This window comes from Onychomys torridus, chromosome 23, assembly GCF_903995425.1.
Source record: "Onychomys torridus chromosome 23, mOncTor1.1, whole genome shotgun sequence".
Classification (NCBI taxonomy): Eukaryota; Metazoa; Chordata; class Mammalia; order Rodentia; family Cricetidae; genus Onychomys; species Onychomys torridus.
In genome coordinates, this window is record NC_050465.1 from 27,998,575 (window position 1) to 28,025,042 (window position 26,468).

At 41.6% G+C, this 26,468-nt stretch overlaps 1 protein-coding gene across 1 annotated transcript in view; it reads left to right on the top strand.

The window, feature by feature from the left end:
- The first annotated feature begins 24,549 nt into the window (after positions 1 to 24,549).
- Positions 24,550 to 26,468, top strand: part of Yes1 (YES proto-oncogene 1, Src family tyrosine kinase) — a 73,436-nt gene continuing 71,517 nt past the window's right edge. The window contains exon 1 of the mRNA XM_036173510.1: positions 24,550 to 24,787. The gene's annotated coding sequence lies outside the window, so the exon portion shown is untranslated. The remainder of the gene's footprint in view (positions 24,788 to 26,468) is intronic.

Below are 26,468 nucleotides of genomic sequence, written 5' to 3' on the forward strand. Positions count from 1 at the left end.
AAAAAAATTGTTTTTTAAAAAAAGGCCTCTGTAGACTTAAGGAGTGGCGTTATTGGAGGTGTGGCCTTGTTGGAGGAAGTGTGTCACAGAGGGGTGGGCTTTGAGGTCTCAGGTGCTCAAGTCAGGCCCAGTGTCCCTCTCTCTTCCTGCTGCCTGCTGATACAGATGTGAAGCTCTCAGCTACTCTCCAGCATCATATCTGCCTGCATGCCACCATGCTTCCTGCCATGACAATGATGGATTAAACCTCTGAACTATAAGCCAGCCCCCATTAAATGTTTCCTTATAAGAGTTGCCCTGATCATGGTGTCTCTTTATAGCAATAGAAACTCTAAATAAGACAGAGGAGAACATGTGGATGAGGATTTGTGATGGTTAAACTTCAATGGGTTTTAGAAACAACTAGGAAACACACTTCTGGGTATGTCTGTAAAAGTTTTCTGAGATGCCTACCTGAGGAGACAAGACTTACCCTGAATGGAGGCAACACTGTCCCATGGACAGGGTCCTGAACTGTAGATAAAAAGAAGAAAGCAAGCTGAGCAAGAGCATCCATCTCTCTCTGCTTCTAGACTGTAGACCCATGTGATCAGCACCCAAGTTCCTGTCACCACGCCATCTCACCAGGATAGCTTGTCCCCTCAAATTGTGAGCCAGAATAAACCTGTCCTTCCTTAAATTGCTGTTTTGTCACTGCGATGAGCAGAGGGACTGATACAAAGGTTAATTTCATAAATCCTTAAGAATGCAAGTAGAGGGTTTGAATCTATCTCTCCAGGCCCTCTCATGATCTATATTGTTACCAGATATAAGGCTGAGGAACAAGAATTTTTAATGGTAGACTTACAAGACTAACTTTTAGAAATGAAAAAAAATGGGTGATAGTTTGGTATCAATTTGTAATAAATTCTGGATAGTATAGCTTATTTTTAAAGTTTTATTTTTATTTTTTATGTTTAAGTTTTGCCTGCACATATTTCTGTAAGCCACCTGTGTGCAGTACCTGTGGGGACCACCGCGTTCTTAACTGCTGGCCTACCTCTTTAGGTGGACAGTGTAGTTCTTTTGCTTTGTTTAGTTTGCTTGTTTTTGTTTTTGAGCTGAGGATCTAACCCAGGGCCTTGCGCTTGCTAGGCAAGCGCTCTATGGCTGAGCTAAATCCCCAACCCTTGTTTTTGTTTTTTGAGTTTTGTTTTGGGGGTGGGGGGAGTTGTTTGTCTTGTTTTTCAAGACAAGGTTGCTCTGTATAGCTCTGGCAGTCTCAGAAGTCACTTTGTAGACCAGGCTGACCTTGAGCTCATGGAAATTTGCCAGCCTCTCCCTTGCAAGCAAGCGCTGGGATTAAAGGCCGCCGCCGCCACCACCAGGCTTAAAATGTGTTGCTCAAGCTAGCCTGGAACTCATGATCCTCTTGTCTTCGCCTCATTCAGCAAATCCTACTGGTGTGTGCCACCACAACCAGAGACAGAGTAGTCTCTAATCCATAACTTTCTTATGGAAATAACAAAAAATAAACTAGAGGTGGGACTATATCTCAGTGGTAGAGACCATGAGACCAAGGGTTCCAAACCCAGAAAAGAAGGGGAACAAGGAAAGAAGGAGGTTGAGGGGGGACTGAAGGAGTAAAATACTTCTAAGTATAAAAGAACTAGAACTCTTTCAAATAGTTCTTAAAGCTAACTTTCCAGAGGGCAAAATTTTAGACCCAAGTTTTTCTAACAAAAACAGAAAAGAAACAAAGAAACAAAAACTGTGAATGCACAAGAGAGCGCTGTCCCTGACCAGAGAGGCCTTCGCTTCTCTGTTCAAGGCTGAACTAAGAAAACCTCCCTCTGACTTCCGCTTTAGTCAGTTTGTTTTGTGTCAGCCTTTGTTGCAAACACCCTCTATGCCCTTAGGCAGGAAATTTATAATCCAAGGCCATTTTCAGAAAACCGTTCTGAGAACCCTTCTGAATCAGACAACTGGCTCTTCAGTACCAGTCATCAACCTCTTAAAGGTCATTTTAAATGAAGAATTTGTCATGGTTCATTGTAAAGTGACCCTGACCACATCTCCGATCAGCAAGGGCTCTTAAATAGTGCATATGCATCAGAGCATTTTATAACCACATTGGGAGACACGTAAGCTGGGTTGAAATATGAAGACAGAGTCATTTTCAAGGTCACTGTTTCAATAAAGAAGAAGTATAATTGAAACAAACTGATTCCAAAAAAGTTTTGGCCACTGTTATCGGCCTTCTCTCCAACAGGCTGAGCAGACCATAAATTATTCACGTGCATCAATGAGCTATTCTTATTTTCCTGATGAGATTCTAGCTACCATACCATGCCCAGCTCATCCACAATCTATTCTAACAAGAGAGCGCTCTTATCCTGGATAGGGCCTCATGTCCTTGAAGAACAGACTTCCAAAACCCTAGCTGAGCTTCATGACAGTACTACTTCTTTAAACCACAAGGTGGCGTCCGAAAACCTCCTCGGCGCTGAACAACCCAGCAGCCCTTGGAAACTCTAACTAAAGAGATGTCAGAGAAAGGTCATCTAATCCAATTTATCTATTTTGCAAACAGCACACTGAAGCCCAAAGAACGCAAATGGCCTAATCCAAGTCACGCTTCCCGTTTGGAGAAGGCAAGATCCAAGTTCAAATCCTCAAATCCCCTTCCACTTCACCAAGAGGCTGTGCTTTCCAAAGCAAAACAATATACTATTTTTTTTTCTAACAGTCTTACAAATAAAATCTACTGCCACTACCCTGGCCACCACCCTCCAGCAGGAGCAAATCTGATCAAATTGGCCTTGAGGCATTGCTGAAGAACCACCAGATCGTCAGACAAGTTTGAAAATGATTGGTGGGTGGAGTAACTGAAGTAGGAGTCTTAACACACATTTGCCATCCTAACTGTCCACTCCCCCAGGCCCTCACTGCTTGTCCATCTAAATCTACCTAGAGAAGTTCACAGGACACCTTAGTTCAGATAGCCAGGAACCCTTAATAAACCCCCAGTCTGCCAGCCCTTCTCTGGACCAAAAATAAATAGTCAGCCTCAGTCATGAATGTATTTGGCCTTCTCCAGTTACTTCCCTTTCTGGTCCACCTCCAATCTAATGGCCTTCCTCTGCTTCTCCTGCTGCTGCACTCTGCCAAACAGCAATTTCTTGCTACAAAATTGTGTCCAACTTTCACTGACCCTGACCCTCATCACCAACTCCTTTGCAGATGTGGTGGCTCATGCCCTACAGAGGATGCCCTGCCATCAAGCCCTGTCCTTGCTTCTGTCATTGCTGACTCAAAACGGAGAACTGACAGCTGCCAAGGGTTGTTCTGAAGTAGTCCATGCGCTGATTCGTTGTAGTCTTCACAACGGTCCTACAAAGATTGGGAAGGGGAAAAAAAAAATCTCCTTTTGTAGATAAGAATCTTAGGCACAGAGCTGGGGAATGGCAGAAGAAATGGAAATCTAGCCAGGTAATCTGACTCCAAAGCCTTCACTTTTTGTCAAAATGTGTGTGGCCTTCAATGGCTGTGCTAGAAGGTTTACTTAGAAAGCAGAAGCCCAGGCATCAAGTCCCTCCATTACCTCCCATCTATCTAATAATTTGTTTATTTTCCTACCATATTTGTTACTTTCTCAATCTCTCCATTCCATGCATCCAGCTAATACTTTGTTTATATTCCCATTGTACTTGTTACTCTCTCAAGTCCCTGCATTTCCCTCTATATAATTATGTATCTATGTTCCCAATGTATTAGTTACTTTCTCATTGTCCTGACAAAATCACTCATGACAAAGACACTCATGAGTTTATTGGTAGGCTCACCGTTTAAGAAGGGATACAATCATAGCAAGATGACTGGCTGTTCACACTAGTTAGGAAGCAGAATCCAGATAGGAAGTAAGAGCTGTTTTAAAAACCCCAAGGCTGGAGAGATGGCTCAGAGGTTAAGAGCACTGACTGTTCTTTCAGAGGTCCTGAGTTCAATTCCCAGCAACTACATGGTGGCTCACAACCATCTGTGATGAGATCTAGTGCCCTCTTCTGTATACTAAATCAATAAATCTTAAAAAATAAAATAAAATAAAACCCCAAGGCACACCCAAGTGACCCACTTCTTGAAGTAAAACTCTACTTCCTGAAGGTTCCATGACCTTTGAAAAGCATGCCACCAGCTGGGGATGAGGTACTTTACATTGAAACCACACCATTATTGTTTGTTTGGGGTTTTGTTTCAAATTGTAGGAGTGGAATCCAGGTCCTGGAGCATCATGGAACACCCCCAAACCTTCTACCAACAGCATCCTAATTTCTTCAGCATCACAGAGGACTTATTCTGCCAGTGATTTCTCCTTTATTCCTACATGGGAAATGCTCTGTCAAGGCTTCTTATAAAACCCCACTTGCTGATCCCATGACTGCCCCTTGGTGCTTGTCCCTCCTCACTGGAAGCTTCTCTCTTTCACCTTACAATGAACACTTTTTGTTGTTGTTGTTGTTTTTTGAGACAGGGTTTCTCTGCAGTTTTGGCGCCTTTACTGGATCTCACTCTGTAGACCCGGCTGGCCTCGAACTCACAGAGATCCGCCTGGCTCTGCCTCCCCAGTGCTGGGATTCACCACCGCCTGGCACAATGCACACTTCTTTCCTGTGCTTTTACAACAGAGATCCTCTGTAGTTAGAGTTTTCCTGCCTGGCCTAGTCAGGACAAATGTTTCTTACCCGCCAGTCCCACAGTCACTCAGACCCAACCAAGGAAGCACACAGAAACTTACATTGTTTAGAAACTGTATGGCCGTGGCAGGCTTCTTGCTATCTGCTTCTTCTATCTTAAATTAACCCATTTCTGTTAGTCTATACTTTGCCACATGGCTTGTGGCTTACCAGTGTCTTTACATGTTGCTTTTCATGGCGGCGGCTGGCGGTGTCTCTCCAGCCTTCTACTTCCCAGCATTCTCTTCTCTCTTGTCTCGCTTATACTTCCTGCCTGGCCACTGGCCAATCAGAACTTTATTTACACAGAGCGATATCCACAGCACTTCCCCTTTTCTTTTTGTTTAAGGAAGGTTTTAACTTTTACATAGTACAATTACATATAACAAAACAATTATCAAGCAAGAATTACAGTTACAATATTAAAGAAGATATCCTATCTATCTTATATTTGTGAGTCTAAGGTTTTATATCTAACTTATCTTGTATCATAACTGAGGAAATTATAACTATCTAGTCTTCAACCACATCAAAGACCTCAGAAGGATATAATATTACCTGAGAACCGGGAGAAGGATGTAAGCATTTTTCAGGAGTCTTGCAGGGTAGACAGAGACAGCTGGCAGCCTGGACAGTCACCTAATGTTTCTTTGTAAAGTTGGGGCATTTGTCTTCAGCCCACAGGGCTAGAGTCTCTTGGTCACTTCTCTCAGTGTCCTGTAGAATGTCTGGCAGTTTCCTCTGCAAAGCAGGAACCTGAAGGACCATTTTGTCAAGCAAAGTTCAGTGGTCACCTTTCTATGGGTCCTGCATGTCTAGTTGATCGAGCAGTCCAGGCAAGAACAGTTTCTTGCCCAAATGGCTATTTTTGCCAAGGTGAAGATAAACTCTATATGAAGTGTCTTCAATACCCATCTTTTCTCTCTGAAGTAAAACGGTGCTGCCAGGGGCAGACATGTCTCACTGTCCAGAAAGTCTAAATTTTAAAAATATTTTAAATGCCATATTCTGTAGACCTTTGAAGTGTTTGAAGATTACCTGTCTACCTGAAATATCTCTGTGTATATGTAGAAGACTTAAGTAACATGGCTAGGAGTTATCATAGATGACTAATTATTAATCTATTTTTAATTATCCATTACAATTTAAAATGAGCTATACAAACATAATACTTTAAACAGGATTAGCAATATACACACAGTATAACAAAATTAACTTTAAGTTTGTATCAATAGACTAAAATCTATACCAATGTAAAACATTTTAAACAAGTTGTTGCTCTTTAGAAGTAAGTTCCCTAATCTACCCTTTCATCCTATTATATCTATATCATATTCCCCTTTCTTCTTTAGAAAGAGATCTCATTTATAATCAACCTGCTTTAAAGAAAAATATTGGTTTTTTTTCTGTCCCACACCAGAGGGCTCTTCTGATTTGGGACACAAGAATCTCTTAACCTTTTCTTTTAGCAATATGTCTCGGTTTAGAGAAGGAGTGAGCTAATTCCATCTCCAAAGCCAGCTTGATAATTTTGGGAATGTGGGCGTAGTTTCTCTTACTACTTCCTGCTGGAGGGGGGCGCTGTATCTTATGGGGATACAAAGAAAATTTTAGGATTATAGAGTAGTCCATTAGGGTGAACCTCTGAGCCAGTTGCCTTGAAACCATTCTGGATGTCAGATCATCTGGGCCATGGTGTCATTGGAGACCTTTCAGGTGGTCTTGGTTGATCAAACCTGATATATCTTAAACTTGAACAAATCCACATCCTCTGGCTTTCTGTGGAAACAAAAGCAGAGACTCCTTTCCAAAGCAACATATCCTTATATCCAAATTTTGAAGTCAAGGTACCTTTAAAATTTACATATTTGTTTAACTCAACAGCTTTTATGATCAAATCTTTTTCTGTAGTTAAAAATCCCAAAGACAACATAAACCAGATTCTCTGTGTAATATCCATCTTTGTAAGACTGAAACGCCGCTGTGGCTGCTGGCTCTGCCCACCTCAGTTTCCCAACATGGTGGTGGTACAGTTTACCACCAGCTCTGGGTCTGGAGCCATGTGTACCATCAACTATCAGAAGCAGTTCTATCAAAGCAGTGCATAGACCAGAAACCTTTTTTTTTTTTCTTTTTTTTTTTAACTAGCAAAGGCTAAATCTACCTTGCAGCAGAGTAAAGTGCCGCTTGTAGACTCCTCATTCCCGCCGCAGTACAGGTCAGACGCACACGCCAGGAACCCGCCATAGTAGCTCAAACTGGCAGGCTGCGGCTAACTTGAGAGAGACAACTAGGAAGCTGTTTTTAGCTCCGGTTTAGAATCTTTTTTTTCTCAGGTTTTAGGTGGAAACTCTTGACAACACGTTGGGCGCCATTTGTAGTTAGAGTTTTCCTGCCTGGCCCAGTCAGGACAAATGTCTCTTACCCGCCAGTCCCACAGTTGCTCAGACCCAACCAAGGAAGCATACAGGAACTTACATTGTTTAGAAACTGTATGGCCGTGGCAGGCTTCTTGCTATCTGCTTCTTCTATCTTAAATTAACCCATTTCTGTTAGTCTATACTTTGCCACATGGCTTGTGGCTTACCAGTGTCTTTACATGTTGCTTTTCATGGCAGCGGCTGGCGGTGTCTCTTCAGCCTTCTACTTCCCAGCATTCTCTTCTCTCTTGTCTCACCTATACTTCCTGCCTGGCCACTGGCCAATCAGAACTTTATTTACACAGCAATCCTCACTTGCTGCTTTGCTTTTAGTGGTTTGATCTATTTTGCAACTGTCAGATAATTGTGCATATTTATGAAATTCATATGATTATTTTGGTGTACTTATACAGTATATAAAGATCAATTTGAGCTAGTCAGGTTATCCACAATCTCAAACATCTATCACTTCTTTGTGATGAGAATATTCAAAACCTTCTCATCTATGTTGGTAACTGTAACTACATTCTGTTATAGAACACAAGAACTATCTAGCAGTCACTTTGGATCCACTCTCCCAACTTGCTTTTTTTTCAGTGCAGGTGTGTGGAGACCCATAGAAGTTTCCTAGTGAGATCTAAGCTTGCTTCACCCAACAGGGTTGAACAGAGGAATGATTGAACCATGGGCGTGGTTACCAGGTGTTTGGAAGGGTCTGCATTTGGCTGTGCGGTATGCTGTGATCTAGCAAGGGGTAGGTCTTTTGCCCCACCCCTTGGCATAGTTATAAAAAGCCCTTTAGAAGAGACAGAGGGGCTGGTGGGTTTTGATCTAGGCCCTCCCAATGCTATCCTGTGTTTCTGTTTCTTCTCCACTATCTTTCTATCTATAAGTTTCTTATTTTTCTCTCCTCATCATAGGAACCTTTTAAAAGGTGGGGGCTGGCCTCCCACACGGGTGTTTGACCTTTTGGTGGTTTGAAGGAAAATGGCCCCATAGGCCCATAGGAAGTGGCACTACAAGGAGGTGTTGTCCTTTTATTTAATTGTTGCTGCCTTTTAAGCCACAGCATGGTCCTAATCAGCAACCTGCAACTCCGCAGCATCTGTTAGGCTGCAAGGGCTATAGCTGGAGGGAATTCTGTTCCCTTAGGCTCCGACTCTTTCACGTCAATGAAGTTCCCTTCTTAACTAAACCTCTGTCCCCTAAAGAACTCATGATTCAAAGGTGAAGGTGGAATTCTGCTCTTCAGAAAGGCTGAACAACAAGCAGCTCACCTCCACTCCTCCCTCATGTCTTCCAAAAAGCCCTCAAGCTGCTCCTCCCCACTCCTTAAAAACCCTTCTTCCCCTGGCTCCTCCCTACCACTTCCTGTCAGCTAGTTGAATTCCTGTCAGCTAGGTGACTTTTATTTAATCAAACACACCTTTGCATGATTAAACAAATGTTTCAGAGCATAAACAAAAGTAACACACCATAAAATAATATTTTACAACAGGAGGTGTGGCCTTATTGGAGTAAATGTGGCCTTGTTAGAGAAAGTATGTCAGGCTTTGAGGTTTCAGATGCTCATGGTCTCTTCTTCGGATCCAGATAAAGAACTCTCAGCTACATCTCCAGCACCATGTCTGCCTGCATGCCACCATACTTCCCACCATAATGACAATGGACTAAACCTCTGAACTATCCCCAGTTAAATGTTTTCTTTTATAAGTGTTGCTGTGGTCATGGTGTCTCTTCACAGCAACAGAAACCTTTATTAAGACAGAAATTGGTACCAGGGACTGGGTTATTTCTATGATAGACCTGACCATGTTTCCTTTCTTTCTTTCTTCCTTCCTTCCTTTCTTTCTGTTTTGTTTTTTGTTTGTTTGTTTGAGGAATGTGGATTTTGGGACTTTAAATTAGAAAGGCAGTGAAATGGTGATGTACACCTTTAATCCCAGCACTTGGGAGGCAGAGGCAGGCACATCTCTGAACTCAAGGTCAGTCTGGTCTACAGAGTGAATTCCAGGACAGCCAGGGCTACTCAGGGAAACCCTGTCTTAAAAAAAAGAAAACAAAAAACAACCAATCAACCAAACAACCAACCAAACAAAAATACCATAAAACTAGTCGTGGTGGGCCATGCTGCTGATGCTAGCTAACTGGAAAGCTGGGATAGAGTATTGAGTCCAGGAATTCAAGATGAGCATGAACAACACTGAAAGACTCTGGAGAGAAAGATGGAGATTAAGAGGCCAGAGGTTTAGAAAGGCAGAAGCAAGACAGAGCTTGAAGAAGAGGAAGGGAGAGAGGAAAGAAGGGAACGTGATGTATCACTTCTACTCTGAAGCAGGTAAAATCTACTGTTCCTCCTCCATCTTTTTTATGTCATGGAGACAAGGTGGTAAGTCAGTAGGTGTTACAGGATTTAGGAAGCCCCCAGATGCTACTTACATACTAACACAGCAGATCTGTATTGTGTTACTTCCCAGAGTTCTTACTTTTCCCTGGAAGTCCCATCTATCCTCTCCTGCCTAACTATTGGCCATTCAGCTCTTTACTAAACTAATAATGTGTCTTTGGCAGGTAAGGTTAACAGAGGCACATCTTCATACAGCATACAAAAAGATTATCCAAACAGGGGTGGCTTACAGTTTCAGAAGTTTAATCCATTATCATCATGGTGGGACATGGTGGCATACAAGCAGACATGGTGCTGGAGGAGGAGCTGAGAGTCCTACCTTGATCCTCAGGCAACATTGGCATAGCTTGTGCATAGGAGAACTCAAAGTCCACCCCAAAACATTTCCTCTAACAGTGCCACACCTACTCCCAACAAGGCCATACCTCCTAATAGAGCCACTTCCTATGAGCTTATGGGGATCAATTACATTCAAACTACCACAGTAGCCAAAAGAAAGTGACATGAGTACCATTAGTTCTACTCATAAGCACTTCTTGAAGCTTGAAGGGCAAGCAAGATGGCTTAACTGGTATAGTCACTTGCTGCCAGTATGAGGATCTAGTTTCAATCCCTCCTGGCCCCATATGGTAGAAGGAAAGAACCAATTCCTGCATGTTTTTCTCTTACCTCCACACATGGGTTGTGTTGCCCATTCTTGTGTGAGTGTGTGCATGAGTGTACGTACACACACACACACACACACACACACACACACACACACACACATACACACACCACACCACACCACACCACAAAGCGACAGGGTAAATAGATGCAATTTAAAATAATAAGTTGTTTAAAACCTCCAAAGTAGCCTTTATTAAATACCAAGAACCATTAGAGGGCACAAGTGAGTTTTAGGAAACTGGTCAACACTGAATTTGAAGTGAGAGACGAAAGAAACATTAAAATAATTAAACAATGTAACAGAAAACTATTAACTTTGAAACAATTTCTTTCTCTGTTAGTTCACTGGCCATCTTTTTCCCTCTGAGAAAATTAAAATATATTTTACATTTCAGTTTTAATATACAATCAGTATTCCAAAGTATACAAAGTACATACAGAAAGGATTTGTTGCACAGAAAAACAAGTGATGTTTTCAGTGTAAAAGGAGAGTTTGTTCTTTCCATTTCTATTTTTGCTTTCTTTGGATAACCCAGTCTAGGAACAATGACTTTTTGGTGGTGGGATCCTACTGTGTCTAATTTGGTCAGTCGAAAAACCCGAGATTTCTGAAGATTTGAGACTAGGAGACCAGATGTTCCACACATCAAGCTGTTACAGGAAGCTTCCCACCCACTCCCAATGTCATGCTGAGTTCTTGACAGACTTCCCTTTCCTGTTTCCTTTTTCCCCCTTTCTAATTTTCTCTTCAAAGTTTATTCAAAGGCTACTGTCAAAACCGGCTTCCTCTTTTGTCCCAGTGATGATGTCATGCCCTTCCCTTACTCGAGTCTGCCTTCTTCCCATGAGCTTTGATCGCCTATTTGTCCCCTTACTATTTGCTGTTTCTCACCAGTTGCTACATAGGATTGTCTTGTTTGCTTTGTTTGGAGGGTTTAGCAGAGAGGAACAGGAGGGACGGTCTTCATTTGCTAAAACCGAATCTCCTCATATAGGCTAGGCTAGTATAATTTTAATTTTTAAATTGTTTGCGTCTTAGAAAGATGCTAGAGACGTGAAATTGCAACACCTTCTCATTCCCACTTCATTCCATGATGCTGTTTTAAAATGGTATGTTTTAAGTGAGCTTTAAATAACTCAGTGAAAGCATTGCATCAACAGAGAACGTGTTCTGGTCAGAACAGTTAAAGCATGGACTTCCAGGGGTTCTCCTTTTCAGCCTCCAATTTGCCACAGAGGCACTGGGATTACAAATACACACTACTCTGCCAGGTTTTACACGGGTTCTGGGCACCTAAACTCTAGTCCTCACACTTGTACAGCAAGCACTTGAACTGCTGGGCCATCTCCCCTACTCTCTACCTACAAGTTATCACACCTTTAGACTCCACCTGGAACTGTGCTTGCTATCTGTTCTTCAGCTCTGCTCTGAGGTTTGATAACTCACAGTGCAGAAGAATTCCCAGCTACAGTAACTCTATATGAACCAGTTCCTTATGATAGGTGTCTATGTGCATGCATATCAGATTGAATCCATTTCTCTGGAGAACCTTAATGGAAGCTTCTTGAGATTCACCTATGAAGTTTGCCAAAAGCCAAGAATTCAGAAATGACTTCAGCATCCCATGCTTCCTGTCTGAATAGGACAGAAATAAATGGTTTGTGCCAGTCATAAATTCATCACCCACTAGATGTTTGACTTTGAGTAACTCACTCAATCTACCTGTCCTCTTCATTCATTCATTTATTCATTCAACAAATGCTGGAAGAATTCCTTTCTTTTTTTTAGGCACTGACAGTATTGAGATAGACACAAAAGCCATGAGTCAATAAGATAAATAAAGCCCCATTTTTTAAAAATTCAATGCAGTGAAAGCAAGAGGTATTTTATATAAAATATCACATTCAGTGTGTAAGGTAAAATGTTGAGTTATTGATTGAATTTCACTCCTTCCTATTCTCCCCCTATACAAACTCTAGATTTCTGGCACTTTGAACACTCTATTTTTTTTTTTTTTAAGCTGAGGATCAAACCCAGGGACTTGTGCTTGTTAGGCAAGTGCTCTACCACTAAGCTAAATCCCCAACCCCAAATACTCTATTATATATACATTTGGGATTCAAGCTATACTTATGCCCCCATCTTCTCTTTCTGGAATTATCTTTCCAGATCATATACCACTGTCTTCCAAATCTATTTGCTCTCTCTGCCTAAGATCTAACCCAATTCTAAACTGCCAATGTTTGTTTTCTAGTTTTCTCACTTTCGAAAAAGTTAGTTATTATTCATGTTTGTATATATTCTATTGTTGAGTGTCTAAAAGTAGGATATTTTACTTTCCATACACTTTGGTAAGAATTTCTTGAGTAATCAAAGATTTGCTGTTGTTGCCTTAGCAAGAGAAATCACTTTATTTCAATCATAAGCTAGACAATATTTCATAGTGGAGATATGTAAGATGCTTATGATTTCTAAGTAGGAAAAAGAACTGTGTTACAAATACAATTGTTTATAGGGTTGGGGATTTAGCTCAGTGGTAGAGCATTTGCCTAGCAAGCACAAGGCTCTGGGTTCGATCCTCAGCTCCTATATATATATATATATATATATATATATATATATATATATATATATATATATAATTGTTTATAATTTTTTCATCATAAGAAAATTACCAATATCTTTGCTGAGGATAAAAAATTCTTCATAAAAAACATCCAAAAGTATTCCTTTATTAAAGAATTCGAATTCTTCTCCTCTCTGTGGTGCAAGGGACTGAACCCAGGAGCTTGGGCATGCTAGGCTAGAACTCCACCACTGAGCTACATTGCCAGCAAGGATCCGATCTATAGTTAAGAATTAAAATTTAACTTCGGCATAGCTCCTAAGCCACATATTACTTACAGGTACAATTTACCAGTATATGATTAAGGAAGTAGGTGCTGGGAAAAAACAAAACAAAACAAAACTGCAGGGCTGGGAACAATTTAGCCGTTCATAGAGGCAACATGAAGGGCATCAGACTCCAGCTGTCCAATCTAACCATCTTGGCTCACATCCCTAAGCCTGTTTCCTCACCTTTAACATTTATGAATTAGAATGGTGTTCCCTTTTTAGTTGACTTAAAGGTATTTGTCACAAACAGGACATTTCTGACTGTCCAGACTTTCACTTTCCATTGCTACCTGAAAAATATAGGATCAGTATAAGGGAATTAAAGGCACCAGGAAATTCCCTGACGCTTGTCAGTTGTGAAATGAATGGTACTTGCCTTAAAAAATAAACGACCAGGAACCCAATATGTGGCTGGTCACACAGGTTCTACATACTTTCTACTGGCTAACATCCCTGTTAAATATGCTGTCCTGTACCTTGGAGAAATCTGTAGTCTTATTTCCCCAAAGAAGTTTATACAAACTAGAAGTTCATGTCTCATTTTATGCTTTATACAAGTGTCTTTTCTCTACTTTTCTACATTTCTTACATTCTCTGCTGGGATCATTATCTTGAACATAATTCCAAGGAAAGGATTATGGCAACTGTGTGGGCATGTGAGGGGGAATCCACCTCAGCCAGAAGTCTCCATTCCTCTTTCAAATTCCACAAAGAATTTGCAAAATTCTTCTTGAATAGCTACATTATTCCTGGTCTCTTAGGCATCAGCAGCCAGACTTAAATTTAACAATTTATAGTGTAGCACTATAAATGGAATAATAGGGGGCTGGAAATGTAGCTCAGTAGTAGAGTGCATGCCTAGCATCCATGAGGACCCTCAGTTCAATCCTCAGCAACAGAAGAAAAAAAAAATCAAGAAAATACTATGAAACATTGGCGATTGCTAGATATAAAGTTAAATATTCAAATTTGAGCTGAACTAAAGGTAAAAGAACAAAATATGGTAGACTACATCTTCTAAATGTGTAATAGCAAAATCCAGATTGCAGGATGGACTGTCTAGGTAACTATCTTATGTGTGCTTCAGTTAATGTAACAATCTAAGTACATTAAGTAAATGCATTTAATGTATGATGGTGTACTCAGAGAGAGGCTTCAGCGTCCTGAAACAAAGGGGACTGCCATGCATGGCTCAGAAACCTCTAACTGAAGCTAGATCCTACAGTATCAATTAATTTAACTGAAGTTCAGTATGCTCATAATGAAACAAGAGAACAAAACCTCATGGTAACGTCTAATTTAAATCCATCAGTCTTACTAAAGAAGATTCAAGTAAGCTTCCTTTAAGTTTTTTTTTTTTAATTTTTAATATTTTTGGTTTTTGACACAGGGTTTCTCAGTGTAGCTCTGGCTGTCCTGGAACTCAGAAATCCACCTGCCTCTGCCTTCCTAAAGGAAAGCAATGTCATGGTTAAGCTTCCAACTTCTAAAAGCTCATGACCATGTATGCATTATTCTTGGTGGTGGTCAGAGGTAACTTTCTGGGGTGTGTTCTCTCCTTCCACCATGTGGGGCCTAGGATCAAACTCAGGTCGTTGGGCTTGACAGAAGTACCTTTGCTGGCTGCTGAGCCATTTCGCCAGCTCAGGCTTTCAATGATTACTGCCAAGAGACTGGAAGTTCATTCACAGTCAGTTCTTGAAAGGGGGGAAAAAGATTGTTTTTGAATCGCTGTAAGAGGAGGAACATGTGTGCACACTCAATAAGAGACATTTTTTTTTTTTTATAGAGGAAGACAGAGAATTAGGAATTAGGCATTGTACTTAAAAAAGAATTTCAACCATTCACCTAAATTTGGTTTTCGATTCTCAGGCATGCTATTATCATTTGCTTAAAAAAAAAAAAAAAGCTAATTAGAACAATTCTGATCTCAGGACACGATGGACATGCTTGTGGCCAAATTCAGCCAAACTAAAGCTGAAGGGAAAGAAATATTTTTGAGACAGGCTCTTTCTGTGTAGCCAAAGCTAGCCTTAAACTTCAAGCCCTGGGGTTCTGAGGTTAGGGGTGTGCAACACAGTGTTCAGTTCCTGCTTCTGTGCTGGGGACTGAAGCCAAAGGCTTTCTTTCATTGCACATGCTAAGCACATACTCAAACCCTGAGCTCAAAGGAATCTTCATACTAAGAGAAGAAGAATTACAGAAGTTTTACTTTTTCTTGAGGAAGAATTCCTTAATACAGAGACACCTGTAACTTTGTATTTTAAAGTTTCTGATTCTCAGTGGAAAGTTTTAATCCCACAAAGGGTGATGGACTAAACTGACTTGACTTCTGTCAGGTCTCCCTAAATGAGGTTTACTTCCTATCAGCAAAATATTGACTTTTTACAAACAATATTCGCCACCAAGTACGTGTATTTTTTTTTCTGAAAAAAAAAATGTTAAAAGATTGTATGTCAATTTTAAACTTAAAAAAATATTGTGAGAACTCTAGATAGGATGTCACAGTAGTTGAGGGGTAGCTCTAAAAATGAACTATTTCCCTTTTGGTGAAATAATTTTTGCCTTAATTATGTTTTTTTTTCTTTCCCTGATATTTCCTGCCTCTTGAATGAAGTTTTTAAATCATTTTCTACTTTCTAGACTATTGTGAAGATTGACTTAATACATACAAAGTTGAGAACAATGTCTGACACATTGTTTAAAAAAATGTTACCTGTGAGTTTCACAAAATACAGTGGAGAACTTTCAAATAGTATAAAGTTAAGATAACTAAATTATATAGGAAGTACATTAAAAACCAGCTGATAGCCGGGCATGGTGGCACGTGCCTTTAATCCCAGTACTTAGGAGACAGAGGCAGGCGGATCTCTGTGAGTTTGAGACCAGCTTGGTCTACAAAGCAAGTTCCAGGACAGCCAGGGCTTTTAAAGCTGTCTCAAAAAAAAAAAAAAAAAAAAAAAAAAAAAAGCTATACTTGGTTTCTAACATTTTTATTGCAACCCATGGTGGAAAAGTATTTACATAATAACTATTATACATATACAAAGGAAGCAAATGTTTTACAAAAATGGCATAGAATATAATTCTTTGCTTCAACTTTCAAAAGATTTTAATTGCCACTAAATTGATTTTTATCTTTCATTAAGGAATTGTAACATAGTTCCAAAGAATATTGGCTTTGTTCAGTCGCTTTATTTTAGAGTAGAAAAACTGATGTCGGGGTTGGGGATTTAGCTCAGTGGTAGAGTGCTTGCCTAGCAAGCCCAAGGCCCTGGGTTCGGTCCTCAGCTCTGGAAAAAAAAAAAAAGAAAGAAAAACTGATGTCCTAAGAACTGGGAAATTTACTTGTCCATATTAGATACAAAGCTACCGGATTTGGGGATCAGAATGACTTCAACTGAGATATAATTTATATATATAAAATAAGATTTACCTTAAAGTTTATAGTTGAGTGGCTTTTTAAGTACATTCATAAAGCTATGGCTATTAGTCCCATATATTTTCATCACTCCAAGAAGAAGAAATCCTGTGTCTACAATGGTACCAAAATTTATATTTTACTCAGAATCCAAAGATATTTGCACTGCCTTAGCCTTACATCATTATTCAAATAGATGATCCTAAAGATGAATAAACATGTCTAAAGAATCAAATTTATCACCCTGGTGGTGGTGGCACACACCTTTAATTCCTGAACTCAGGAGAAAAAGACAGGTGGATCTTGGATCTCTGTGAGTTTGAGGACAGAGTGATCTACACAGTAAGCTCCAAGACAGCCAGAGCAACATGGAGAGATCCTATCTCGAAAAAACAAACAAACAAACAAACAAATCAAGTTTATCAAATAGCTCATAGGATTTTGAATAGCTGTATGTTAAAAATCATCTCAAGGTTTCATATAGATTTCTGTATTTTTCTTCCCCAACCCCATCTCTTCCAGCTTCTTGGGAGGACATGGTAAACACTTAGGAATGGGTCCTATGTACTTGAAACAGACTCAGGAAATACTTTGTTCTTTAGACATACATCATTTACAGGGGATATGCGAGGCTTTGAAAAAAACTTAATAAGTTGTTTATTCTGGAACCTTTTTATAATTTTTTTTCTATTTCGGGGTTTTCAAATAAAACCTATTAGACAATAGACCCCCTAAGAGATTTGAGGGAAACCAAAATGATTTCCTGGACGGAAGTTCAAATAAATTTTGTCATTCACCATAACATTAACAGAGTTTCTAATCTGTGGTTTTTATTTTTCCAAAATGTCCATTCCTTTGTCTCTTCCTTCCCTTCAGTTTTAACTTACTGTAATTAATTTTACATAAAGTGAGCACAAATATCAATGTTCTTTGTATGCCAAAACTGTATGGTTTTCACAAGAGAAATCTCTATGTGAAAGTTAATCAGGTTTGTGTTATTCAAATAGCATCCTCCAAATTTTGAGGGCCATCACATATAGTTTGAATTGTCAGTACATAGCTGCTAATTCTTTAGAAAGCACAGTTTTGAGGATTAATAAGAATGTCTGCCAGGTGGTGGTGGCACAGGCCTATAATCCCATCACTCTGGAGGCAGAGGCAGGTGGATCTATGTAAAAGGGTCAGCCTGCTCTACAAATGAGCTCCAAGACAGCTAGGGCCACGCAGAGAAAAATCTGTCTCGAAAAACAAAAAATCAACAACAACAAAATGTCTAACAATGTAAACTCAGAGCACAAATAATTGTGAAATGTTTGAGAATTAGCTCACAATAAAGACATGAAACGTGATGGTAGTAAGACTACAGGGCAGTTGAGACATAGTGGGTAGGGTTTGCTTTTTGTTGTTAAAACATAATATTTAAACCGCATTAATCTTTAGTGAGTACTTCAAAAATAAAGTTTTTTTGTTGTTGTTTTGTTTCTCGACTGAGTTTCTCTGTGTAGCCTTTGGCTGTCCTGGAACTTGCTCTGTAGATCAGGCTGGCCTTGAACTCACAGGAATTAAGCTGCTTCTACCTCCAGAGTTCTGGAATTAAAGGCATGTGCCACCATAGCCCCCCCCCCAAAAAAAAAAAAGAAAAAAAAAAGAAAAGAAAAGAAAGCAAGCAAGCTTCTGAAGGCACCAGTAGTCTTTGAAAATCTGCTAATTCTGGTGATGATGGTACCCATCTTTAATCCTAGCACTCGGAGGCAGAGACAGGTGGTTCTCTGAGTATATGTCTCACTATCTTGTTTCTCTAAGTTACTGAAAACCACAAAAAAGTTTAATATAGACTAAAATATAACACACTAGGTGGTGCTTTGTAAATGTTCTATGAATGAATAAGCTGATTTTTAAGACATTAAGAATATGACTTCACGTCATGTTATTAACTTATGGGGTCTTATCACTATGGTTATCATGCAAAGCTTAACAATTGTCAGGTAAACTTGTCAGACTAAAATGGAAATGTTAACATATTTTTTCACCTGGTGAGATATTTTATATATAATCATTTTTCAGGTTTTTGCTTAAAAAAACCATGGTTTATGCAATTTCAGTGAAGTTTGTGTGAATAACTACAAAATACTAATCATCAGAAAGCCTTATCTAACATGGTTTTTCTTTTTAAAATAAATTTATTTTACATTCTGTTGCAGTTCCCCTTCCTCCTCTCCTCCCAGTCCCTCATCCCACTCCCCTCCAATCCCACCCCCCAAATAATTCTTTTAAGACTAGTCTCATATGTTTAAGTTTGTCCCAACCCTTTCTTAGGGATATAGTATTGGAATAGAATTTTCAATGAGTTTACAGAACCTCACATTTACTATTGTACACTTATTTTTAAATTCACATTTGTTAAGATTTCACGCCAGGTGGTGGCGGCACATGCCTTTGATCCCAGTACTCTGGAGGCAGAGGCAGGTGGATCTCTGTGAGTTCGAGGGCAGCCTGGTCTACAGAACCAGTTCCAGAACAGGTTCCAAAGCTACAGAGAAACCCTATGGAGAGAGAGAGAGAGAGAGAGAGAGAGAGAGAGAGAGAGAGAGAGAGAGAGAGAGAGGGAGGCAGGGAGGGAGGGAGGGAGGGAGGGAGGGAGGGAGAGAGACAGAGAGACAGAGAGATTTCACTATTATCTCAGACTGGTCCCAGGTGCTGGAATTACAGATGTGTCTACCAACTCGGTTTCAGCTATGTATTTTTCTATGAGCAATTTACCTGTGGCTCTAGAATTAGGGAGAAATAACTGTGGTTTTACGTAGTCATTGAAATATTTTAAAATAATTCTTGTGAGTAGAGGGGGAAATAACTATGTTTTGAAATCATATTCTCAGTGCATTTGGGAGTGGCTCCTCACGTTGTGTTTAAGTCCTCTCTCTAATCCTGAGAGCGCCAAACTGAAAATAAGGCTGCTAACACCCAAGGATATTTGGAGGATTCGATGACTGCTGTAGGCAAGCCCTGTGCATATGGTGTGGGGCTCAATAAAAGACAGACAATGTTCTTGTTATTGTTGCTGGTGTTTTATCAACTTTATTATCTGCATTGCTGATCTGATTAATACATTCATTCACACGACTTAAAACACATTTCACCAAAGCATGGCTCTTACTTTAAATATTTAATGTATATGTATTTCTTCATTGTTTTTTCCGAGACATGGTTTCTCTGTATAGCCCTGGTAACACTTCTGCCTCCTAAGTGCTAGGATTAAAGGCAAGCACCACTATGTGTTTCTTTTAGTAAGAAAAGACAAGCCAAAACAATTCAACATACAAGTTAAAGAAGAGTGAATACATTTTGTTAAAGGATTAAAGACATTTTAGTTTATGCTAATTCCTAAGGTATGGTGAGTCAAGTTTTAAAATCTGGTCAGACACAAATGAGAAAGTGATCTTTGTAGCTAAAACTGCAACAAAATGTTCAGCTTTAGATAGAAAGAAGATTTAAAACAAGTTTGAAAAGCATAAATTCTAAACACAGTTTAAAACCAAGCTAGTATCACCTTGTAAAACATCTAATTATAAAAAGCTCCCCACTATCAATCTTTTATGCTTCATGGTCAGATTTAGTTAACTTTAAAGGTAGAGCTTCATTTAGTTTCTTTTCTAAACTATCAGTTCTGGTAAACATTCCAACTTCCACTTCTTGCCCTCAAGCACAGTTAGGTTCTACTATTCCCAATCCACGTGTAAAGACCTCTAGAAGTAGAAAGCTGGTAGCAATTCAGTGGCGTTTAAACTCAAAGCCAGGAACACTGCCAATGTTATTACACACCAGCTGCAGATATCAGAAAGGCACAGGCCAAACACTCAACAAAGCCTACCCGTTCTAGGAACGAGTTAGAGAACTGCAAATATGGTCAGGGGAGGAAATGACCAGCCTAGCAGGCAGGCACAGCAAAGGCTTCCAAGACATTCCAGTTTAGGGTAGGTAGCTGGTGTCAAAACTGTGGTGAGCAGAGCAGTCTCCACCGGCTGTGTGGCTAATTTTCTCTCTGTGTGAAAAGCCCTTTAAGTGCCTCACTGCTGGGTCTGTACAGAAAGCAGGATATCCTGTCCTCCTCACAGGACTGAGGTGACTGACAGAAATATCAAGTAGGAGACACTTAATTGTGCTTGTTTTCTGGGAATTTCTGTTTTGTTTGTGACCTGCTGAGCCTAGGTTAGCCTGGAACTCAGTATGTAGATGAGGCCAGCCTAGAACTCATGTCTCCATCTCTCAAGAGCTAGGTTTTAAATTGGGTTTCTTACTTGCAAAGAACAGACTTTCTACTTAATTTAAGCCAAAAGGGAATTTATTGGAGTAAGTTCAGAGAATCAACAGGAAGACTGGAGAAACAGGCTCAGTCAGGAAGCTAAGGCGTGGGGAATCCAGATCCGGCTCTAAGAATAACCTGAGTTACTTTCAAAACTCAAAATTCTAGAGGGCCAGACAGATCTATCAGCTGGTAAAGGTGTTCCCCACAAAACCCGGACCTGCACTCAGTTCTCAGGATCCACATGGTGGAAGGGGAACCAACTTCCACAAGCTGTGGTCTCACCTTGCCAAGCACCATGGTGCAAACCTCTCCCCAAATTAAAAATACTCAAAATTCCAGATTAAAGCCTGCTATTAGTAGTACAGGTACTTAAAGAGCAGGCTTAAATTCTACCTACTGGTGGAGGACTAATTCTCAGAAAATTTTAGATATACTTCTCTCCCCATATCCTTCTCCTTTTCAGCCAGCTCTCAAGTATACCAGATGGGCCTGGAACTCAATAAACAGCAAAGGATGACTATGAACTTCTTCTCTTCTGCTTCTACCTCCCAAGCTTTGAAATTACAAGGCTATACTTCCACACAGGGTTTAGATAGTGCTGGGGATGGAACCTATGGCTCTGTGTAGGCTAAGCAAGCACTCTATCAACTGAGATACATTTCCAGACCCATAGACACCCCTTTTCAAAAGGCATCAACAACCACTACTTTCTGTATTTCACTCTACAGAGGACACATAGAAGATGTCAAGTGCAAGTTCAGTGTAGAAGTTGCAGTTGAAAGAGCAGAATGAAGTATCAACTTGGAATATGAGTCTGAAAATGTAGGCAAGACTTTCTAGTAGAAGCATGCAGAGTAAATAGTAAGAGCTAGAGTTGAAAGTGGGGATTTTGTTGTAAGACTGGGTCCAAACTAAAAAGAACTTGGATTGAAGTAAGAGAATATGTCAATGGATCCCAAAGTAGATGTCAAAGCAAAACCTAGACAAAACAGCCCTGGATCTGAGGAAGTAAAGAAAGTAGGAGTGGAATTCGAAGATTGTATATCAAATAGCCACAAGGTTAAAAGCTAGAGAAAGTAATAAAAAGCAGCAAGAAGACAGGAAGACAGGGTGGATTTGCTGAACCACATACACATGTGTATTCATTGTAGAGCACATTCTTGCACCTCTGTTATTCTGGTTCTCTTAGACAACTCTTGTCCAGTTGAGAGGAAATAAAAAACAAAACCACCATGTCCATTACAAGGTAATGACAATACGAAGTTTGAGAAAGAAATGGGTACTGCTTCAGAGGGCTTGGCACAGTGAGCCTCACACTCAAGAAGAAATGCCTGAGCCTACAACTCTTAGCTTAGGGAGGCTCTTTTGTTCTTCTTAGATGGGTCCTTGGAGTAGGCATGGCCAGCTGGAAGAGGCAAAGCCAAGGTGGTACAGAAAACGTTAGGTGCCTTGTGGCTACAAGGACATCCTGCTTCTAAGGGATAAAAGGCATCTTGAAAAATCTGTTTGGCGACAGGGATGGTTGTTTGAGATCATACACTGTATACACCTTGTGAAGAGCAGTTGGCTTTCCAGTCAAAGGAAAAGAAAATCATCATCAGGGCCTTAGTGATGGGGGGTAGAGCTCTCCCTGACAGCAGAAGTTTAACCTAAATAAAAACATTTCCAGGCAGAATCACAGGTTCCACTGAGCATCAGTTCAACTTTAATAATTCAAGCTTCCAGTCAAGTAATTTTTAAGCATTAATAAACTTTAATAAGAACACCTTAGTTTTAGAATACCTAATATAGTTTAAACGTTCCCCTGCCCTTCCCCTTCCTCCCTAGGGCTGACTATCCCAGAGGTTTCAAGATAGGTTCTTATCACACCAGAACACTGTGCAAGAGGGAAACGTGGGCTGACATCCTTCACGTGTCCATTTCACAAACAGGTTTTTAGCTCAGACTAACTTCTGTAACACCAAACGAAGCAAAACTTTCCAGATTCTGACACTTTCTTTAAAAAAAGTTTTAAATATTATTAAAATTAATGGACTTTAAATGTAAACTATATTTTGTAGGTGTGACTTTGATGCCCTCTCCCTACCTTAAAATACAGAAATTGTGTGTGATGGCATCTACCTGCAACCCCATCGACTGGGAGGTGGAGGCAGAAGTGGGGGGCTCAAGGTCATCCTCACCTACACAGCAAGTTCAAAGTCAGTCTGAGCTACACAAGACCATGTCTCAGAAACAAAGTAAAACAAAGTAACAAAACATACAGGATAAATTCAAAGAAGGTTAAACGAACATTGAGAGTTTGTTTTGTTTTTGAGATTGAGTTTAGGGGCACAAATATATTTCTATCATATCTGGAGGTTTAGAAAGGCCACAGCTCAAATAATTAAAGCTCTAGTTTCAAGAAACACGGAATATATATCTATATGAAAAAACTTAATGCCCCAGTCAATGGCGAAATAAAGCACCATTCTGCACCACATGTAAAATTGTTTATGTGAATTCCCATACTTTTCTTTTGAAGAAACTTTCAAAAAAAACTTTACGTATTTAAGTTCCTAGAATACCAGAATACTGACACATTTGATGGTGCTATTTAGAATACGCCAAAGATGATTCTGAACTTTCTTGAAAAACCACAAAGGAAACCAAGAGTCCCACATTAATACTTCGGATAACCCCATCAAACAGGAACTACAACCTAGAAATTAAGAGTCTGACAAGGCAGCAGTGCCTTCAGCGGGACTGGATCTAGATGCAGTCCCTTGACCTTGCCTCTCATCTTTACCCCAGTTCCCTCTGACCCTTCCTCTCCCACAAGGCAAACAGAGGAAGGATGCACGGGCCTTTGGAGAAAAACCCTTGCATCGTGGCTTCTAAACTTCAGGGGGCCCTAGCCTCAGGAGTCCACATCGGTCAAAGCCGAGTCCCAGTCCGGGTTCCCACTAGGATCCATGAAGATGCTGTCCCCGCGCTAAGTGAAAGCCATCATTCCGGGGGCAGGGGGGGGGGGGGTTGCCAACACATCGGCTTCGGTTCCCCTCCTGGCCAGGCTGGCTGTTCGGTTTACAGTCAACAGGAAGCTTCTGGGGCAGGGACAGGATCCCAGCTTCGGAAAGAGGCCAGAGGAGAACGTTTTTGGACCGCGACCAGGGTGTCAGCACCGCCCCGCCGGCTCACGCGGCTAGGGGCTGATTTTTTTTTTTTTTTATTATTATTATATCTGTGACAAAATGGCTTGCGCAGACCTAAGCCTGCGAAACGAATCAACAAACTCTCTCCAAAGAAGCCCCAACCCCGGCCACCCCCCCCAAACCAAGCCCCACACCCCTTTCGGCGGCTCCGGAGCGTGCGGGAGGGTAAGGGCGGCCGCAGGCCTGGGCCGCTCGCTTTCTCCTCACCCCCCTTTGGAGCCCGCCGCGGGCCCCCGCCGCCATGTTGGGCCGGCAGGCGTGACACAGACACACACACACAAACACACAGACACGGCCTGGCCTCCCAGCCGCCCGAGGACCCCGCACGGAGACCCGGCGCCGGAAGGCGCTGGAAGCCGGCAGCAGGCAGGGTGCGAGTTCCGGTGAGCCGCTGGCCGGGCGGGCAGGCAGGCGCGCGCAGGTAGCCGCCGCAGCTCCGGCCCTGCGCGCTGCTGCCGCTGCTGCTGCTGCTGCTTCCCCCGCCCCACACCGTCCGGAGCGGAGGGGCGGGGCCGGCGGCGAGAGGAGGAGGAGGGGGAGGAGGAGAAGGAGGAGGAGAGAGGGAGACCGCGGGGTGCGGGCGCCCGGGAGTTCCCTCCTCTACAAGTAACGCGTCCCGGGGGCCGGCTGTGTCGTCGTCGCTGCCTCCTCCCGGCGCCCGGCGGCGTGTGAGCCGGAGGTGAAGGGAGAGGGCCCCCCCGCGGGCGTCCGCCGGCCTTGGCCGGCCACCTTCTCCCCCTCGCAGCGACCCGTGCCCGAGCGCGGCAGGTAAGTTGGCGGAGGAGGGCCTCGCGACGTAGGCTGCTCGCTGATTCTCCCCCGGCCCGGGCAGCGCTAGGCCCCGGCCCCGGCGGCGTCCGTCCTCCCGCTTCCCCGGATTCTCCAGGCGCCGCGGTTCCTGCCGATATCCGTCTGCCGGGCCGGGAGTGTCGGGAAGTTGAGAAAACTTCTCCCTTCCCCGGGTCCGGCGGGCAGACGGGCGGGCGTGTCTCCTGGACGAGCTACCTGCTTGCCCCCCCCCCCGTTCGGTCCCCGCCCCGTCCACTCCTTCCCGGTCCTGCGAGGGGCCGGCTGCTGCTGCACTCTGCGTCCTAAAGGCGTGGGGGGTCCCTCGCGAGTGAGGGCTAGCGGGAGGCAGGGGAGTGGCCCCCTTCTTGTCCTAGGGCTGAGAGGTCTGTGTTGCCTGACGCCCTGCAGCCACTGCCCCGACACGGAGCCAGGACTGGGGAGGTGAGGGGCGAGTAGGTGAGCGCGGCTGGCGAGTAGGCATGGTTTGATTGAACACCGCGACGTGTTTATAAAGTTTTCCCTTTGTTTGGGGTTGAGGGTGTTGGGAAATGTTAGATTCAGCGGCCACTTTGAAGGTGCCATGCCACCCTGCCGCTTCTGTTGGGTTCGGCTCTCTATCCTGGGTTAACGAAGATTTTGTTTGAGAGTGTGTTTTTTCTTCTTGGTAATTGCTTCCAGTTTTTTGCTTCATTGGACCTGGGGAAGAGTTGTTTTAAGAAAGTGGGAATATCGTTTCTGGTATAGGGGATTGCTATAGTGAATGGGGCACAGCGTGGTTTTGATGTGGTTATTTTTTTATATGTATAAAAGTGATTGAAACAGTCATGGAATGATTAATGGCAGTTATCAAAGTAAATAAACGAATAGTCTGCAGTACAGCAACTTTGCAGCTTGGGCGTTTGTTATGTATTGACTCAGAGCTGCGTTTTCACATGGGTGATTTCACAGGACACTGTGGTCTAGTATATTCGTGCATTATTGTATACAGTTACCCTACCAAAAGTGTCTTGACAATTGAAAGTGCATTTAAATATCCCGTTAAGTTTCTAAGGTTAAAATGTTACTAAGTGAGCATATGTGACTATATGAATTTATGTGAAATACATGTCAAATCTGTTAACAAGCACAATGGTTGTGGACAGGAAACATTTTGCGTGGACAGATAAGGGAATGTTAAAGTTCTCGTATGCATCACATATGAGAGAACACAAACTGTAGGAAAGTTGTTCACCAGGAATATTTTTTTTCTTCTTTTTGCCATGTCAGCATTTAGCTATATCTTATTTTTTTAATACCAGCAAAATCTCGTTGAAGAATTTAGATACTAGTTGACATTTCAGAGGGGCCCAATTTGAAAAAGCAAAAACGATTGCCTTTGATCAAAACCTAAATACAAGACAGTTTGTATCCATGTCTCCAGGATAAAAAAAAAAAAAAAATGGAAGGGCTCTTAAAATATGTACTTTGTCATAACCACAGTAATGCTATCATAGCTTTAATTTTGCAGCTAGTTTTTGCTGACTTCACAAACCACAAAATTGACTCCTTTCTGTTCAACCGAAAGTGAAATTACAGCCCTGACCTGTCTTCCTGAGAGAGGTATAGAATTTGTCTTATGGTCAAAGGATAATATTAATATCTAGTAAAAAAATTTGTTTTT